Below are 21,181 nucleotides of genomic sequence, written 5' to 3'. Positions count from 1 at the left end.
ACAAGGGTGAGAGAATTTCAGCTTGTAGCAAAGTTGTTCCAAGTCTGCCTCAGAACAATGCCCAGTTCCCTGAATGATGCCCATATCCAATAACACCATTCTTATATTGAATAGAATGTTGGTCCAAAATTCCCAAACTCTCTCCTTTATGAAACCACAGCAGCGTGAGACTACCTCCCTCCATACAAGCGTGTTCTAAATACTTCAGGTGAAAAAGATCCTTTCATCTTATCCACAAGACTCTTCTAGTGTGAGAGATATTCCCTGCTGTTCCTCTTATCTTACCTCCCTTCTAATGCACTTTCCACTGTACTTTCCTGTATTTCAGCAAACAAGAATTCTTTCCCCCTTGTGTTTATGTATTTATGCTGTATGTGTATGGATTTAATTTCTGAAGCGAGCCAACAAAAGCACAACACTCCTTAATCAACATCTGGCCTCATATATTTTCTTTCACATCTGTGAAGTCCTTTCCAATTTGTCTGCATCCTTTTGAATAGTCCCTGTGCTGCAGTGTGATCACTTGTATTCAAGGAGACACAGTGGGATGTTCCCAGACAGACCAATATCACATCCACCTAAGCCATCATGCTGTGTTATGAATTCCTATCTGATTCAAACACCTTTGAAATGTACTGTTTCATTATTCTTTCTTTTCAAGTGATTGGGGTGTCTGATTAATTTTCCCTTTCTGCAGTAGAATTCATGTCTAACTGAACTTTATTTTACAATTTCTTGACTGATAGTTCTAATTTCTCAAAATATCCTCTATTTCTCAATTTTTTACTTCTCTTTCCTTTGAATTTTTCCACTGTAACATATAATAATGTTTAATATTGTCACTGTCCATTTTTCAGAAAATTAATGAAGATTTGAAAAAACCTAACAGAAATTTAAAAAAAAAAAAAAGGTAGAACATGCAATACAGTTCTGCTAACTTATATTCGCTAAAATAGAACATTATTTTATAGCTTAACAAATCCTCCATTCTTATAGAGAAACAAGTATTTTTCTATTTGTTTTATTTGTTGGTAATTATCCATTTCTTTATGTAAAATTTTTTTAGCAGGAAATGAGGGCAGTGGTGTACAGGTTCTTCAATGGTCAATATGTAGGATATGAATTTACAGGAGGAGACTAAAAGCAGCATCTAAGACCAAAAAGCAACACCCTAAATGTTATATGACATAGAATCACAGAATGTTTTGGGATGGAAGGGAACCTAAGGATCATCTAGTTCCCTCAGCCTGTTTTCATACTGGAGGTGCTCCAGTCCTCTGATCAACTACATGGCCTCCTCTGGACTTGTTCCACCAGGTCTATGTTCTGCTTTTGGGTTTAAAACAAAGCAAACAAAACCAAGAACAAACCAAACAAAAAAAAACAAACAAACAAACCAACCAACCAACCAACCAACCGACCAACCAAAAACAACAAAAAACCAAAACCAAAGCAAAAAAATTAAAACAAATTATCAAACAAATAAACAAAACCCCAAACTGGTACCGTGGCAAGAGTAGTGCAGATCTTTCATAAAGACAAAGCTGTAGAGTAACATCACCTGAGGTCCTAAATGATGCTTGGTTATTTTGCCATTGGACAGAGTGTTACACCATACGGAGCTGTGTGACTAAAAGAGGGAACTGTGAAGCTGGTAATACCTCCAACATGCTCTGTGGGTTTTCCTTACTATTTGAAACTATATACTTACTATAGTTTCCCAAATAAAAGTTTTTTGTGGTTTCATATTCTCAGAACTCCTGCTTACTTGCAATGGGAGAAGGAACACCTGTTAGAGGTTAAATTATTAAATTCCTAAATGTTGGTGTTTTAGGTGGGGGACCAAGCCACCATTTATATTTATTTTAGAGGGAGTCCCTTAGACATGTTATTGAACCCAGTCCTGGTTACTACCACTAACACCTGGCAGGAGGGCTACATGTGCAACAAAAGTAAATTACAAAATTCCAGCACTTTTATTTCTTCATTCTTAAGTGTAGAGATGGACACTTCCAACTCCTGCTGAAATTGGTAGGAGTTGTGCTTATAACCTGTACTACACTCTGTTGTTCTAACTAGAAACCTGAAAACGTTTCTTTAGGAAACAACGACTTAGTAATGCAACAGAATTTGCCAGGAAAGGGTCAATGTCAAATCATCTTTCATGAAGGCTCAAGCAACTTTCCTGCTTAACAGTAGTGAAAGTGCTGTGTTAAAGGCTATTTCATTCTCCTCTTTGAAGTGTGTAAGGTTATATATATACATTTTATAGTATGCACTATATAGACACGGTACAGGGTTAGGAGTTTTTGCTTTTTTTGCCTCTGTTCTTCTTTAAGTATCTCTGTGGTAAAATACTTACTAGCTCTAATGTTACCGAGTCTGTAAATCTGTGCTTTTCTGGAGACATTCAGAATCTAGGATCCTGACTCAGTAGACAGGACCTAGAAAAATTTTTACTCATGCCTGAACTCAATGGTCCTGTCTCAGTAAGCTGAAGATGGTTGCTTGATGCATTTTCTTTCAGAAAATGAAGATCCAAATATTTACAAACTCCCTAAGTGAGATATTTTGGAGTGACATAAAGATACAGTTAAGATATAGGTTCATTTAATTCCATGCTTAAGAAACAGTTTTACCTGTGAAATTTATATAAATCTACAACAATCTGAAATTATTTGACCATAGAAAGAGCCAAATGACAATTCAGAAGAAAGATTTGATGAAGCCCTAATTGAATCAACACATACGGAAAGCTAATACAGAAACTAGTCATTGTTCCAAAATCTACTGGTTTCATTAGTGGTTTACCTCATCCGCTTTTTACTTATTGCTAAAGGTCACAATTAGAAACATATTTGCTTATTTTGCTACTGCTTTTATCCCTGTTCATATTATGAAACTGAGACAAGAGCGCTTTATTTTTTTAGGGAACTTTCTTTCAGTCCACATGGTGCGAATTATTAACAAGCTTTACTTATTTTTACTACAAACTCATAACTGTACAAACTTGGATCCAATCTACCACAAACATCATTAAAAGAGTCCCATACAGGCCTTGTGTATAGATGGATTTTCAGAGTAGTTCCTGATGTCTTACAGGTATACTTTCTGAAGGATAATACAAAATGGATCTAAAGAGACAAATATTTATAGCTGGAGACTAATTGTATGTGGAAGAGTTTATTCTATAGCAATAGAGTGAAGACAATCTGGATCCAGATTTTCATGGTTGTTTTGATTCCAGTTATTGATTGAAGCTTCTTTCTGTTCCCTATTCATGTAAATTACAGTGCAATGGGTCAAAATAACAAGACACACTTTGGAGTTTTGCTAATACATCTGCAAATTTAAACAGAAACAGATGGGAAATGGAAGATAATTTTGAAGCTTACTGAGCATTCAGATACAAGATATCCCACCACCATCAGTCTTTGCAGTGTAACATCAGGCAAATAGCACTTACATGCCCTTTATACACTCAAAAGTTATAGGAGCTGTGTCCATTTCTTCCCATGTGTCATGCTGGAAATCCCTTTTATGCCATGTAATTGAAAATAATGAGGCTAAATGAAATACAGTAGCCTTAAGAGTGAAGAGAATTAGGAACTCCTGGGGTTTGCAAGTTGTTCAATGCAGAGCAAATGCCTGAATTGGTGTTTAATAAATTAGAAGATATCAAACAGCTTTTAAAATTAAACCATATATGTGAATTGCAAGTACAAATCATTTTTCAAATGTTTAGGTAATGATCTGCATTTCTGTAGAGGTTTCATAAGTGTTTAGCTTTAGAAACTATCAATACATCTCATCTACACATCTTTAAGTGTGTATGTAGTATATTATAATGCAGCACGGCCATGTGCAGCTAAATTAATTCCTGAATTTATTCTAGTGTGTGGCTTGAATAATAAAAATTTTAGTTTTATCAGGTAGATGTTTCAATAAAACCTGAAATATCATGATTGTTATGAAGTTTCACAAATTGTTTACTGCTATTGCTTCCTGAACTGTGGAATTTCAAATATCTTTGTAATGTTAATATCAAATAGATGTATGCAAACATACAGAAAAATAGTTTTTGTAAGGAAAAAGTGCACTTATACTGGCAGAATGAGCACTTTAGGAGTAATTTTTCTGTTAATCCTTGAGGAATAGTTTCTAGAAACTTTTTAGGAAAAGTAGAAATGGAGGAAGTAACTTCTTTTCTTCAACTAGTTTTAAATAACTTATTTAATAACAAAAAATAGGAAAAATAGGATTTTTAAAATATATATAAAACCTGCATTATTGACTTACAGAAAAACAAAAAGAAATATATTTGCTACACAATGTCATTCATGGAAAATCAGACAGCATTCTACTGCCTGGAATAGGTCTGTACCACACAACCATGTTGATGTAAACTTGTGCAGAATTTACAGCCAACAGAGAGAAATAAGTTCTTCAAGGGCCTGAATAGTTTCACTGGAGAATAAAAATGCAATGTAAGTTACACAAATTTCCTCCTCGAAAGCCCATTTCTGTCCATTTATTAAGGAGTCATTGAGACTTAATATATAATAATTAAAAATTGCAGTTAATAAACTCACTGTAAATATTATCAGTGAATGCAACTCCAAATATGAATAGACACATAATGAAAGCACTCAGGTTCCTAGAATTTAAAAAACAAACAAAAAAAAAGAAAACAAATTTGAAATATTCATTTGTCTTTACTATAATGTTCTTTGTCTGACATTATAATGAAAACAAATTAAAATGGTAGGGGATATTTATGAGTTATATTAATTATTACATTTTTAGTGATGGATTGATGTTATCTCAAGAATGCCATTTGTAGAAACACCTGATAGCCCATTATACTAGAGGTAAAGTTTTCAAATATATAATTTCATCTCATGTATTATTTGTAAAATTGTTTTGAATATTTCACTTTATTTTTAAATTTTTATTTTGAAAAACTTTCAATATTACTTTTTTCCTGATTCTCCACTAAAATAAGTCCTATTTTTTTAGTGATGAGATGTTGAATATCTTAATATTCATTTGGTCATGGTTAAGATTGCACCTTCAACTGAAGTGATATGACTGTAGTAGCACAAATCAGCTTAGTGTATTATGGTTTAAGGTTTTATTGACTTTATAAATTTGCTCTTGTAAATGCTTTAACTCCAGAATTTGCACACCAGCAAAAAATCCAGAAATTTCTGTCTTTAATGTTAAAGGCTGTCATGTCACACCTTTACTAGAAATGACATTATGGCAACAGACTTAAAAATTTCATAGCTTCATACTTCTGGCCTATAAAGAAATGAATCAGAAAGAGAATTACCAGAGAGATTATCAGACTTTAAATTTTCAGTTTCAGCCTTCTGGTTTTTTTACAGGGAACTTAGGCAAATCCTTCTTTTTTCTCTTCCAAAAGGGGAATCTGAAGTGACATCTGTGTAAAACACTTGTAAGAGCAGCAAATACTGCATTAAATCAGGAAAGTAAGTGAACATAAGGAGCAATGTGTCTACTGAACATTGCACATCACTGACTGCCAATTCTGCTGTTCAGCAGTTGTTTGAGGCTGCTCTAGAATGATACAGAAATGGCTGGTGTATAAAACACAGACAGACTTCCTGAGGATATTTTAGCTGGCATAAAAAGATGATCATGGATTACAGAGAGGGTTTTCACAGGTGATAAAAAAGCTATTGAAGATTTCATGAAAATGCTACACCCCAAGTGCTGAACTGGGGGAAAAAAGTTTTCATTCAAGATCATCTACACTCCAGTCACCCCAGGTTGTTGTAGCTGGTCCCTGTGACCAGGTGTTCTTAGCGTGGACAGAACACTACAGATCACATTTCAGCCATATCTTGGACCAAAACTATTTGAACAACTAATATCATATGTAATTATTTTAAGCCAGTGACAGTCATTCAGATACTGCCTACTTCAAAGAAAAAGATCCAGATGAAATTATTCTTTGTGCACTCTCATCCTGTATACATTCCTCCCCTGAGATTTGAGAACGCCTAAAATATTGCTTGTCAGTAGTGTTGGATCATGGCAAATAAAAGATATTCCAAAAATCACTTGAATATAAATGGTATGAGAGTGTGATTTAGAACTCATACATGAAATCTTTCCAAGTGCTGCAGTTCCTGTGGGTACATTTATGCAACACCTAAGTCTAAGCTGTGTAGGCTCTTCTGTCTTTTCAAGTATGGTTTGATACCAAAAGCTCTACTAAAATCAAAGAAATCAAAAACAAAAAATAAATTCAGAGAAAAATAGGAAGAGGGAAAAATAAATAAGCAGATAAATTACAAGCAGAATGAAAATGTGATTAAAAATAAGACTGCAGTGTTGTGACAATTTACTTGGTTGCAATATTTGTAATTTTATTGGAAGAAATTAATGCATTGTAGCAGTCAAATTAAAGCCTATTTACTTTAATTGGAGCTATATGAATTACACTCTCAAAGTCCAACTGAGTGCAAATTTCTGGATTCTATAGAGTCTGAGGAAAAGACCATGTATGAATGGAATTTTTAGACCAAACCACTTTTTTAACAACAAAATATGAGCTTCACATAAATACTTTTTTTCCCCAGCCAGACAATGGACTTCTTGGCAAGAAAAAGATGATGAAATGAAATGAGAAATCCAAGACTGGAAACATGCAAAGTGTTTTGAAACAATTTAAGAATACAAATTTGCCAGTTATTCAGGAACATATTTTTGTCATTGAAGTCCTGGAGCTAGAATCAGAGATCTAAATTAATTTCTAGCTCTTTCATAGAGCAGCTAGTGAGAAATGATTTTGATTAACACTTAAACAACAGCTAAATGACCTGTCACACTACTACTCTAATTTTCAACAAGGACTTCAGTTTTTAAATGTCTTTGTCTCATTGACCTATAGATTTTAGAAATTTCACACTGAAATTCCATTAATAAAGTAATACATGGTCTGGAGTAGGTGAAGAAAGTTTATTTTGCCTTCTACATGAGCAGAGCGCAATATCTAAAGTATTAATTTTGTCCTTCCCCCTAAATGAAAGTGAGCAGTTCATAAAAACAAAACTTCTCCAGTTACAATCCATCCCTCTATTTCCTCCTATGTCAGAAGTTTCTGTGGCAGTTAAGTCTAGAAAATAAAACTCAAATTAATTATAAAGTTGTAAATAAAGATGGAAAGACAATATTTTCCTTGAAAGGATTGTATGATCAGAGGTAACAAACAATTTTCACCATCAGGGTAGAAATTTCCCCTGGCCAAACAATGGATTTTCTGTTTTCAAAGCAGAAGAAAGCCCTGCATGACTATCAAATGGACTACCATTCAGATTTCTCCTTTCTTTTGGAACAGCAAATGGTCCTATAGGAATGGCCCCTCAGGATGACACTTAGGTGTGTTGGAACACTCGATGCAGCCAAATGTCTATCACCACTCCCTGCTGCTGTCACTGAGGAGAAGCAAAGCAAGGGTCACGTAGCTCCACGTAAATATCCATCCCTGAGCTTGTCACTTCAGGCTCACTTCACAGTCTATGAGAAGCAGGAGTGTTGAGGCAATGATTCATCTCATCCCAAACAAGATATCCCCCAATAAACTATGTGATCTGCACTGTAAGTGAGTTTTGTGGACATCTGAGGTTGAACAAGACCATATCACAGCCAGTGGCTAATGTACCCCAATAAAATTCTAGGATGTGGTCACCAATTTTCTGACACAAAATACTCTATTGCTGGCAGGAAACAGTGTAAATTGAGTTATTCAGTTCCTTGGCCCATGAGCTGATTTGTTTGCCAGCTATTTTGGGTCCTATTTTAAGTAAGCATTCACATATATAATTGGACCACATGCAAACAAGCTTAGAGAAATAATTCCTCAATAAGGGTAATTATGCCACTTTGGAAGGACAGAATATTTTTCCTATCTAATTGAGTTTAATTTTCATTACATGTCAATTCAATTTCTATTATTTTATAACTAGAATATAAAGCACAGCTAAATCTTCAGCTAAGTGTTATTATGGATAAAGTAATAGCTTTAAATGCATGGGAGTATTTGATTCAAAGCTCAGTAAGGACAGAAGACAACTCTCCATAAAACTGAACAGATCTTTGATCAGGTCAGTACAATTATTGCATGACTGGAACACCTTACATGGACATGAGAAGTGAGACGGGAACATCAGTCTAGCCCTCGTTCTTTTACCAAAAGAAGACTTGGATGACAAGAACATATCTTGATTTTCATCGTTACAGAAGACCTCCTGTGTTCACAGGTTTGAATTGAATGTATTACTTTTTTGTGTCTCGAAGCATTTTAGCGATCCAGTAAACCTATTTCCTGCCCTTCCCTAAATCCAGTTCAGGATTGCCCAATATATGTCATTATTACTACAAAATTCTCTTAATTATTTTTGGCATATGCCCAAAGAACAAAACAAATCTCCTGGCATCTTTAATAATTCCCATTAGAATAAAACACTGAAAAGCATAAGTAATATAATCCAGAGATTTGGGTAACCCCAGAGTAAATACACTTGGGCTTTCAGTAGTTATTGCAACACGTGAAATATTCCAGCTTTTCTCGGAGTCTTCTTGAAACTGGCTCTGTCCTTGAGGTGTCAGATTAACACTCCACTGAGAAGACAAATTGTTCATGGGCATGCTGGACATATGAGAGCCATTAGACAGTGTGATCTACATTCTTGAAAAATGAAAAATTCTAGGCAACATTACATTTTATAAATGCAAGATGTTTATTATTACTGCACTAGCAATAAATGTTTAGAAACTGGAGAGGGTTCACAATGATTCTGACTAGGAACATATGAGTATGGAGCCATTGAATTCTGGCATGAAATAAAAGGTCTGGAAGCTATTATGCATTTAGCCCTCTATGAGTATTTAATTATATCAATAGGAGAACACAATTTCTGTTGCGTGCTTTGTGATGAATGTCTTCATTTATTCGTGTTACAATGAATGATAGATGAGTTCAAGCCAGATGTGGGAACTCATTTGCAATTTGCTTAGACAATTTTAGTGAAATTTCTTCTAAAGTTCACAGGACACCTCACTGAATGTCATGGGAATTAAACTGGTATATAAAATTTGATTTCTTTTTGAGGAGTTTGCTTTTGCTGGGCTTTATGCAGATAAGTGGTAATAAGCATCAAATGTGGTGTGGTTAACTGCTTTTATGACAGTAATACAGTCTTTAATGAGAAAAATGGATTTCAGCTTCAGAGTGTCTCATCCAACCTGTCATATGAAAGAAAGTAGCTGTTAAGCAGTTTAGTAGTACTCAGCTTAGCTTAGTAGATGATTCTGCCAAAAGAACTTACTCCAGGTAGGGGAAAAAGTCCTTGATTACAAATGAAATATCTCCAGGGGTCTTATCATTTAAAGGTTTTTGAAAAGCATAACGACACAGAAATTGCCACATTATTTCTTGAATTTCAGTCCAATAGGTTTTCTAATAGCTTATATTTCCAGTGATAAAGTGAAAACATACTTCCTATTGTTGGCGTGAAGGCATGTACACTACACTAGAAAGCAAAAACATGACTAAGGAATGGTTAAGAAGCTGTAAAACATAAGGGATGAATCGAGTCATTCAGACCTGCTGATAGTTGGGCTAATTTTTTTTAAACATATTGATAAAATCATTAAAGTTTAACTTGTTTTTATATTTTGCTTGTCTTTACACAACAGCTCTCTCCACCCTTTCATTTTTAGTGTTTTAGACTGTTTATCCATCCTTTTCCTTGATCCACCTCTTTCACTGTTGCTTCTGTTTGTAAAAGCAGTCACAAGAGACAAGTTAACTCATTAATCCAACATTCTTACCTGGAGTGCAAGTTTGCCATTTCAAATTCTACTTCTCTCAGCAGACGGAAAGATAAACAGATATTATTGCATAGGAGATCAGAAGAGATTTTCTTAGGATGTGCTGTTATCAAACCTTTGATATTCAAGTGCATCGAACTAAAGGAAAGGAAAAGAAGCATCAAGATGAAATTTTTAACCCTTTGTACTACTAATTTATGGTCTCTTTGCGTCTTAAATTTTTATTATATTCTATCTACCACCTATCCCAACCTGAAAAACAGGAAATTTGAAAACATTTTCAGAAAGCTGCAATTCTGAACAGAGCACACAACTTAACTATCTATTTAATTAAAATTTACATTCTCGAATGACCACTGCATTTGGTACTTTCCAGCTTCAGTAACCCAGTTTAGTGAAGTGGGTCCAGTTTCAACATCCAGGCTGCATCAGTGTTTCAAAGACTAATTCTAAGAACCTAAGTTAGGAACGTGTATCTCTCCACTTATTGCATGTGCACATCACATATGCAGATGCTCAAATATTGTTCATAAAATCTGATGATAAAAACTTGCAATATGCTTCTGATTGCCACTTCTGTAGATACTTTTTTCCCTACTATTTCTTTCCTTCTATGCAATTTCTCATTTAATTCTGCCTTACTCAGAAATCACGGTGTCTTTAAGCAACATATGAATCTGACAGAATCAACATACGATAAAATGCATTGCCTTGCACTGTTTCCTCAAAGGCAATATAAGATTAAATTATGAGCCCGTTGACTCCAGGAGAATCTTTCAACAATGTACACCAAAATATCTTATCTTTTTAATGAATGATTACCCCTTAGCATCAGAAGTTATGGGTGGGGAGTTTTTGGGTTGAGTCTGCTTGTGTGTGCTCCTCATGATGGTAATCCTTTAACCCAAATAGAAGTGTGTAATGGTCTCTCCTACTATTTCTTTCCATTAATGTTGCCAGAGTGTTATTTGGGAAATATTTTCTGCTGCATAAGACTGTGTCTTATATTCAGTTTCTGGTCATGAACTTCAGGGTAGCATTTTCATAGAATCATATAATTCATTGGGCTGGAAGGGAACGTAAAGATCATCTGGTTCCCACCTCCCTGCCGTGGGCAGGGACACCATCCACTAGACTGGGCTGCCCAAAGCCCCATCCAGCCTGGCCTTGAACACTCTCAGGGATAGGGCATCCACAGCTTCTTTGGGCAACTGTTCCAGTGTCTCACCACCCTCCCAGAGAAGAATTTTTGTCTAATATCCAATCTAAACATTCTCTCTTTCAGTTTAAAGGCATTTCCCCTTGTTCTATGAGTGCACAACACCCCAGCCACATGCAAGTGGCTTATAAAGGTCATTGTAATTAATTTGGGATGAAGAGATCTCACTGATGTCCCTCAGGTACCATGGGGTAGAGTATGGAACATATCCATGAAGCACACGGCACTACAATCCCTAGAAATGAAAGACAATGTTATGTACCTTGCAATACAATGAAAATTAGTCTCATTGCTGGAAACAATGGAGGACACATTTAGTTTCCATAACAAAATCACTGCTCAACTGGGAAAAGATATAGTGCTTATTACTAGCCATTTTAGCATAGTTTCCTGCCATGTAATTGTCTTTCTAGATCTACAGTCCTAAAAACTATTTTTGTAATTATTGTTATTCATTATCTCAGTACTTTTAATTTTCTTCCATCTTTCTTCTTTTTTTTTCTTTCACCATCCCTAGCCTCATCCTAAGCCCTCTATACCTATTTATTCTGAAAATACCTCCAAGATCCTGATTTGTCTGATAAGAAAGCCTCCTAGTGAGATGCATATTCATTTTGGGAAGATTTTCTTTTGCAAGTAGACTTCTCCAGGGTCTACAAATTTAGTGTATCACAGCACAAATGGGGGATATTTCCTGAGATAAGTGAATATCAATAACCTTTTTTCTCACCAATGATGTTATCTATTTTACTTGCTGATGGATTGCACCCCTCCAAATTATCTTCACCCATCCATTTACAGCTGTCAATAACTGTCACACTGTGTTGTCTTTTTGGCTGCAGGTGACAATAAAAAATTTCCCTGATCATACAGGAGAAGAAAAAGTACAAGACCAGAAATGAAAACCAAACAAAACAAAATAAAAGGAGTTTAAACTACCTGCTTATGTAGCTTTTTATACCTTGAAAGCATCCATGCTTCCAAGGCATCCATGTACCTTTTTTCTATTATTTTTCTATTATTATTCAGTCAATATGAAACATGGTTTTTATTGTTTCTTTCCCTCCCTGTACCACAGCTATTTGTCCCAGAGATGGAACATTGCTGTGTTATGAATTCCATTACATTCTACATTTGTTAGCAGATATTTTAGATGAAGTCTACTATGCAATTGACACTATTCTGTATGGTCTGAATACCAATAAGATACGAAGAATTCCTTTTGCTTTAATTTCTAGTGGGCCGGGGAGATATGATGTATTGCAAAACTTCATTGTACTTGATCTCGGTACAAATGAACAAGAAAGTCTCTTAGCAGGATCATCTTTCAACACTAAGAATGTTTTGGGTTTTTTTTGAGCAGTATCAGCTGCCATTTCATTCTAACACAATCAAGTTGTGGTTTTCTTTTCAGCTCTTCATTGTTAAGACAGAAAGAGATATTAAGCTTTCTTTGTTGTATCATACTCCTAGTAATAAACAATAAAGACCTTTTTTTTTTATTCTGGCATAAAAATGGACAGATAATATCAGTGAAAATCCACAAGAAAAGTATCTTTTTCTGTTTAGTTTAACATGTTTTTTTTTTTTCTTTAACTCTCTTGTGTTTTAGACATGAAAAAAATACTGCTAAATAGGTGATTAAGTTTATTATATTATTGTTCCTGTTTCTCTTGGACTCTTTGCAGTTTTAAATACATGATTCCCTGCCATAATTCTTTACCTGAGCTTTTCTTAAACAATGCTAGATGGCAAGCGACATGCCACCGCTCAAGTCAAAAATGACTTAGCAAAAAATCTTTTAACTTTAAAAGCATTCTTTCCAGACAACCTCTTCTCAAGAAACCTTAAACAGCTTTAATTTTAAAGCTATACTGCTGGGAACAGACGTGGTTTACAGAAATGAAATCACAGGTTTTACATACTTTTGTTTAACCATTTCTCCATTACATCAGTCTTAAGACATTTTAGATCTATTGGTTTATGAAGGTAAAGAGAATTTCAAAGGGATAAATTACAGGGAGTGACATCATTTACAGTGGACTTCATTCAAAATGATGTAAAGAATAGGTCTGTCAGAAACCTATTTCCAAAGGGACCCGTCTTGGCTTCCAAAACAGAATAAAAAGAGCAGCATTTTCCATTGATATGTGACAAAGGTACTGGCAAATTATATATGATGGAGAGGAGACAACAGGACAAATAAATACTGCTTTAGAATTTCTCTTATATTCTCAAGTGCAGTTTGTATTTAGTCTTCTATGCTGACATCTAGTAATGACTAAATAATGATGAGGATTCACATGCAGGCAGACCAGGACATTTTTGTTGGTTAGCTGTTTCTGAAGGAATTGAATTAAATGATAGCAAACCCATGGCAAAAGAGATTATGTGGAACAATGTAAAAACAAAAAATGGGAGAACAGGATTCTTGATGTTACTCTGGTCTGTTATTGTGCTTTTCTGTAACGCCAGTACAGTGATATTCCCTTAGCTGGACATGGTAGACTGAGCTTTAATTCAATGAAAGTCTGAAGCCTGCAGAGATCACAGTTGGAACCTATTCTTAATTACACTTATACAAAAGAAGACTGTGATTTCTTCATATCAGCAGTTTCCAACTTTTTTCATTTTATATGCCCATTTTCTACTTACTTTTGTCTTGTAAATATGTGTTTATTTTTCCTTCTTGAATCCCTGAGGTGTACATTATCCAAAAGAGCAAGAATAAAAGGCTCAGATCAACTGACCTATACCATAGTTAATGTAGGAAAAAACTTTCCCGGTGGAAGAAAGAAATGGTGTAGAATGAAAAGAAGATTTGTACATCAATACAAAGGTAAATATTTCTGCATTATTTTCTATTTGGAAGGAAAAGCACAAGAGTTTATTTGTATGATTTATGGATAAATAATTGAAACAAGGACAGAAGATGATCTCATTCAGTATCAAGAATTTGGCAAAAGACTTTGGCTTGTGGTACTTTATTTTCCTATATATGTGCTACATTTTCAGACAGGCATTTTCTTATGTCCTCCCATGCTGCTTCTTATGTTACTTATAAAGATAGACAAGACTATGTAATTTTCCCTTTTAAAATTTTCTCTTAAAACTCTGACTTCCATGCTAATTAAAACATGTCATTCTTGAACTTTCATTGTGTCTTCTGTTTTTTTGTTTCAGCCTGTATTTTCTTTGTATCTTTTTTATAGCTGTTTAGCTGTTTTAGCTGTTTTTGATCTGTGTGTTTTTAAAGCATCTAGGACACTGATAGCCCATCTCTGTTAATTTGGTGTGATAGCAGAAGAAAGATAAAAAGGGAAAAATAATAAACAAAATTGATAAAAGTATTTAAAAGATTTTGCTCATTTTGAGCAGGCAGAAAAGTGCAGTTTGACATTTGTTTCTGCTACATGCTGCTTTCCTATTCTGTGATACTGTGCTGCAGTCTGGGTACACAAACATGCATTATTTGGTCAGCAAAACAGGAGTAAAAATTTGATCAGCCAAAAGGAGTAAAATTTTCAGTACAGTTTTGAAGACTACAGTGCTAAAAATGAAGGTCTGTTATATTCTGTTCTGATACTCTGTTCTTCAGCTCCCTAAGGATCTGTCAAAGCACCAAAGTATGGAAATCTTGAATTAAGGGTTGTGAGCTTCAAAATTAACATGCAAACAACAAATGTTCAGCGAGGGGTTTTTCCCCACTTCATCCCAGCATTATCTAATGAAGGAATGCTGTCCTTTTTGCACAAGCTTAAGAGTTTGTATGTAAATGATATATATACAATGAGCCCTAACCTACATGAGTATCACATCTAATGAAGAAAATCCTCTATTTCTATTTAAAGATTGTGCTAAGCCCTCTGCAGAATCATGTCCATCTTTTCACCAGCAACCCCGTTTCTCCATCTGAAATGCTACACAAGTAATTTATATCACTGAATCAAGAATGATAAACATTGATGCTAACCCAATAAATACTGCATTACTTTCTTAAGGTTGAGTGATAGTGTATTATTAACAGCTTTATTACCAGGGCAAAATTCCATGGGCAACAGCAGTGAACTGTCAAAGATTCTCATAAAGGAATAACAATAAGCTTACATTTGTAAAGCACTTTTCATCCCAAAGGAGGCAAGAGTACTTTCCAAAGTTGATACAAAAGAAACATAACAACATCTGTTACTGAATAGAACTGATGCTGAGAGGAGGACAAAAAACATTGTAAGGATGTGAAATGTGCTCCAGAATCCTTACTGGTTGCAAATGAACTGAAAATATATATATTTTTTTTTTAATAAAGAAAAGTTTAAGAAAACTGTTCAACAGTTTCAACAGAACCTGTTTCAGAAGGCCATGGGTACATGGCTGCATCTGTACTCCAAGGGTACATGAACATCTCTCTACTATGCAGATACACAGTCAGCTCACTCTCAGGCAAGTGAGAGGTATGGCCTGAAAGCAATGAAAGCAATTAAGAGGAAGGACTTTTTGTTGGAGCTTTCTAGGCTAGAGTATGTAACTGTAGAAGTGTGACTACATTTTCTTCAGTGAATATTTCAATTTATTATAAAACCTAATTTTTCTTCTCAATTTTTGTAGCAGTGGTGAAAAACACTCTCTTCCCTGTAGAGGTTCTGCATAGGTTTTCTTGGGAAAAATGCACATCACAGTCCTGACTATGGAAAAGGGGAATCTCCTGTGTTGTTCTGGAGAGGTGGCAAGAAGTCCCCTGGATAGTGTTGATATGCAACAGCTACAGATTCCTAAATACAGGGATCCTAAATGTATATGGGGATGCATATGTAGATGGGCTTAAGCATGCACACAGATACACACCCACCCATGTACAGATACATTTAAAACTCTCGATATACATTTAGCACCGCTTTGCACATTCATGCTGCTTTTCACCCGAGGGTTTTGGAGCGCTTTGCAGACATTAGGTAATAATCTCACAACGCAGGGTAGGTAAGGGATATTCCTGAGCAGAGTATTATCTACTGACCTAGTGGGAATTCTGGTGTTTCTGACAAAATTCTGTCAACCTCTAGCAGGCAGGTGAAAACATAAGAAAGAGAAACATGGAAACAAAAACCAGCCCTGCTTCATGCCTTCTTGCTGAAGTAGGATCACACCAGCTGAGGTCACAAGTGGAAAAAGCATTTGAATGCCAGGCACATAAAAGTCCCACAAAGGCAAACATCATAATTAACAATGGGTGGAAAGCCAGCATGAGGCGAAGGGGCCAGTTTGATCTTCAGAGTTATCATTCAACAGTGTGACACTGAGATTACACAATGTCATGCAGGTAATGCAAATGTTGACAAATCACCCATCTTGAAATTTCTTAAACTCCTGCTTTTACAGCTTAAGATCAGACATGGTTTTGATACTTGTAATGTTTTTCTTTGTTAGATTCCCTAATGAATATAACAGTCTTTACTTCAGCAGGAAATCTGGACTGACCATTTGAGGCCTGTTTTCTTTATATCTTGTGACTCACAGGTTTGCTTTTGGACACCTAATAAATCATTCACTAACATGTCAGAATTTGACAATTCCTCCTCCTTATAAACTCACTGCTAAATCAAGGACTACAAAAAAAGTAAGAAATTTACACTATTTCAAATTTTCTGATCTAAAATACCTGCTTGATGGATTTAGAGCTCTTTTTCATCAAGTGTTCTTCAACCTTAGTTTCAAATTTTACCATTATTTGTACTGCAGGTGGCATTGCAATTAAAAATTCCAGAATTTTCTTTCTGTGTGTCATGGGGCTATCAGAGATTTTACCTTATGCCACCCTACAAGTCAGAGAATTGTAGGCAGATTTTTGGACTGGAGGGAAAATTCTAATCATTGTCAACCTTGTTGACTAATTAGTGAAAGCACACCTTGGTTTCGTTTGGTTGGAAGGCAAGACAAAGATAGTTGCAGATCATGGACAAATACAAACTCTGTGGGGCATTTGTTTCCTATGGATGGCATGGGGGAATCTTAGACCTGATATGTTAAATTCCTTTAAGACATCTAACCCCTGAAGCTACAGTGTTCTTTCAGCTTCTGTGAGTAAGTAAAGTGGATGATCTAGACCCAAGCTTATTAATAATATTTATTTATTTCATGGCTGTGTAAATATGTCATGATCTCACTGAAGACAATGCAATTATTCTCTCCATTGATGTAATGAAAGCAATGTGACCCAAAAAGCATGTACGTGTCTTAAAAAGCTTTGGAAATTTAACTCATAAATAAGTTACAGCAAACCAAACCGGCATTCCCTTCCCCAGTTAAATATTCATGTTTGGCCTTCATGGAATTCCTCCCAGACTAAGGTAAGAGAGGCTGTTCAGCTGATTTCCCCTCTCAATAATGCATTCTGAGGGCCCTACACTCTCAGTCCTCAAGGGAAAAGAGTTGCTTACATGATATATTTACTGGAATCAGGGTTGTCTTCTGAAAGATGGGCAAATATAAAAAGTACACTGTATTTCCTTTTAATATTACATGGTTCCATCTGATCACATTGAAGACAATACTGAAGACTGCAAAATTTTTCTTTAAAACTATCATTTAATGATGAATTTATTGAATTAAAAATCAATAATTTGATTGATGAATTAAAATCATAAATTAATTAATATATTCATTATGTATACATTAATGAAGATGAACATTAAAAAGCAACAGAGGAAGCAGATTTTTGCCAAAAGAAAAGTGTGTGTGAGTGTGAAGACTTTGTGCCTTTCTAAGAATGCTAAGTTTAAAAATTTTTTAAAATATTATTAACTTATTCCTTAAAATTTTATATTAGCTGGCATTTCTTTCTTACCAAAATAACCAAACCCAAAAACTATTTTATCCTTTTTAAACAAGAGAATTATATGGAAAATTCTGTCCCATTGAGATGCTCGAGTTCGGCTGGACTCTGTGAAGAGCAGTCATTGAGGGACTGTGCAGATCCATGCTAGTGAAACAGGGAATTTACTGGAATTTTCACTGATAAAATCATCACATAAGAGTGCCTATGACAGTGATCTGTCGTTACCAATCAATCACACAAAAGCCTCACACCCCAAGGAACAGACATCTATCCTGTGATCAAAGGGACATGAAGGTTTAGAAACTAATGAGAGACAAACAGTGTAATAAAAGTGAAATTTGCTACCATTAATGACATAAACATCACCTGACTGCCACTGGTTTCATTAAATGCAGTTTTAATAGGTTCCAAAAGAGTGGGTGAGGATGGAGGACACGGGATTATGTGGTCTTAGAAAGTCTGGATGCTAGAAGAGCTGCAAGGCAGCAACTCCTAGGTTCCACGTATTAACCGAGGCCTGCAGAGGTGATTGGTCTAGTTTTATTCCTCCTACAATGTCTGGAATTTCATTTCTTGAGGAACGTGAAAGAGGACTTGAGAAAACTTGTATGTGAGTGAAAACTCACCTTCAGAGAACACTGTCAGGTTTCTATCCCCCGTTTCTCTTGTTTGAATCTTTGCCTTCACAGCAGACAGAGATTTTATCCCTTTGCTCAGAGCAGTTAAACAGGCTACAGAAATGTTGCACCTGCCTGACAAGTGCATCATGATGTGCTTAGTTCCTCCCACGAGATGGAGCAGCGGAGCTTCATCTCTTGGCACTGCACCTCCACCCAAAGAAAAGCCCCTTTCCTGCAGGTGCAGGGGTTGACACTCACCTTGCATAGGTAGTCCACTGTGACATGTATCTCACACCTAATCAGCTGAACTAAAATTACACACTTTGAATGTTTCCAAACTGCCAAATCTTTTATATAGGCTAATAAATTTGGACAGGTGCTAAGAATGATACAATCTACCATCAGACTTGTTCTCATGAACAGAAAAACCCCCATGGCTCTGGACACAAAATGAACGTGAAATTCTCTTAAGAAATTGAAAGTGTTGAAATCAGCAATGTCTGTGTCAGAGGAAGGAAGGGAAATGAGGCATAAGATAGACTGATTCCTTCTCTACTTCACAGCTTCAAAGTCACTATTTAGATAAATTTTGATTAAGCTCCAGTTCAAGACAAAAATGAGACCTCAAACCAGCTTTTGGGAAGCAGAGGAATGCTTGAGGCATAGGGAATGTAAAACCCCTTAAGCATCTTACAATCCAAATCTCTGGTGGGCAGCTGTCTGATGTTCTTGGTACACTGCCTCACTCAGGAAAAAACTGTACTGATGTAACAGTAGCTGTGTACTGATGGCATGAAGAGACCTATCAAAGTGTCTCAAAAATTTCAGTTCTTCCTGAGTTAGAGAGCAAAGGTATTCCATCTAAACCTGTTTTCCCCAGACCCAGCTACAAGTTCCACATGATATTCCTCTGTTGGATGTCTAAGTGTATTGGGCCAACATTTGTTTTCAGCATCTATGCTGATGTTATTTGCAGAAGTGAATCTCAATCAAGTTGCAATCTCAATTAGAAAAACAAAGGAAAAAGGAAAAAAATAGGAAGGACAGGCTTACAGAAGAGGAAAGTGTACGTTAAAACAATTAACTGTTTTAATTAAAGGTTGGATTAAAAAAAGGGTAGGATGATCTATATTTTGGGGTGACATTTCCTATTTCATTATCCCTCCTTGCTATGTTTTCTTTTCCTACACATACCAAAGTAAATAACTGGTAGTGTGACAGGAGGGAGAGTGAATTGCCACCATGTCTCACCTCTGTCAAAAAACAGCTGATGAGTGACATGAATGTATTCTGTTCCGGGTTCTGCATCAACTGTTGGTTAAGATACACAGATACAGACATGAAGTCCATTGTAAGGTACATTCCATGTGAAAATATGGCAACAAAACACCAAAGAAGAAAGGCAAAAATAAGAGTTTTATTCCTTGCTAAAGGTATTGATAAGGAGATCAAGTGAAACAGTTCTTGATCTAACAAAAAGAGACCTTCAACTGTTTAGTATCAAAATAATGGATTTAATTTTTTCTTTTACTAAGAAATCTGGGAAACCTCTCTCATGGTTAATGAGGAAATTGAGAGCTTTTGTAGAAGAAATGATATATCCTAGAATACCTCAAAGAAGAGTCTGTGAGAACTAACATTCTGCAAGCAGAGGTGCTCTCTGGTAAAGTCACTTAAATGGAGAAATTATCACCAGAAGTTGAGAGTTAGGCATATGGTATGTATGAGGAATGAGACATTGGCAACTACTTAGTCACGAAAGGGGAGCAAATCAGCTTGGTAAGAGAGAAAAACATCATGATTTGAATTTGGTATACAATTAAAGTAATTTGAGCATACTTTCAGTCCCTCATATGTATCATTTCCACCGTTGCCATTTGGTAAGACTATCATCTATTTTGGCTCTTGTCAGAAAATTATTCTAGTTTCACTTTCCTTTAATCTGGTTGAATTAAGTGTGAATTTAATGGCTGTATAACAATCAAGCATTCATTCCTTGTGCATAGTTGTGAAAACCTCTGAATTTGGGCACTGAGGTTCCAGAAAGTGTGCAGCATCTTCCAGCTCATCCTTCAAATTATCTAAGGAGCAATGGACTGCATGCTCTTCGCTTTGCATCCTCCTTTGCAGCTGCCTGGGCCAGATGTGGATCTATCCCTACAAAACTCAAGACAAAAGTATCGTTCAGTGACTGATAGTGGTTAGGAAAAATGTCTGGCATGAAATGAGACTTTAGACTGCATAGGTAATTGTTTCTTCCTCCCTCTTGCGTTTGGGAAGCTTTTTGTTTAGCTGGGTTTTTAAAATCTGATTACTGCTATGATATCCAAGGGATGCCTGGGACTGCACTGTGATTTAGAAAAGAAAGTATGCTGCCAAAAAAAATTGTGATTATTTCAAGTTTGTCCTGATTTGGTGTGTTTTCACCCTCTATTAGGTACTATTTTGTAAAAGCACCGCAGTAATTGAGCAGTGCTTTTGCCTAACAGAAATTAAAGTCACTGTGCAGGAGTGTAATTTTAATGTATGTCCTGGGAGTGAAAGTCCACCAAAAAAGCTACAGTTAATTTAGCAGAGCTCATAATATACACTCATTTCTTAGCCATGGGGACTTGACTTTAAACTGTCTGAAGGTCAAGCATACAGAGA

Source organism: Aphelocoma coerulescens, chromosome 1A (assembly GCF_041296385.1).
Source record: "Aphelocoma coerulescens isolate FSJ_1873_10779 chromosome 1A, UR_Acoe_1.0, whole genome shotgun sequence".
Lineage (NCBI taxonomy): Eukaryota > Metazoa > Chordata > Aves > Passeriformes > Corvidae > Aphelocoma > Aphelocoma coerulescens.
The sequence above is the reverse complement of the archived record's forward strand: the minus strand, read 5'-3'. Positions refer to the sequence as shown.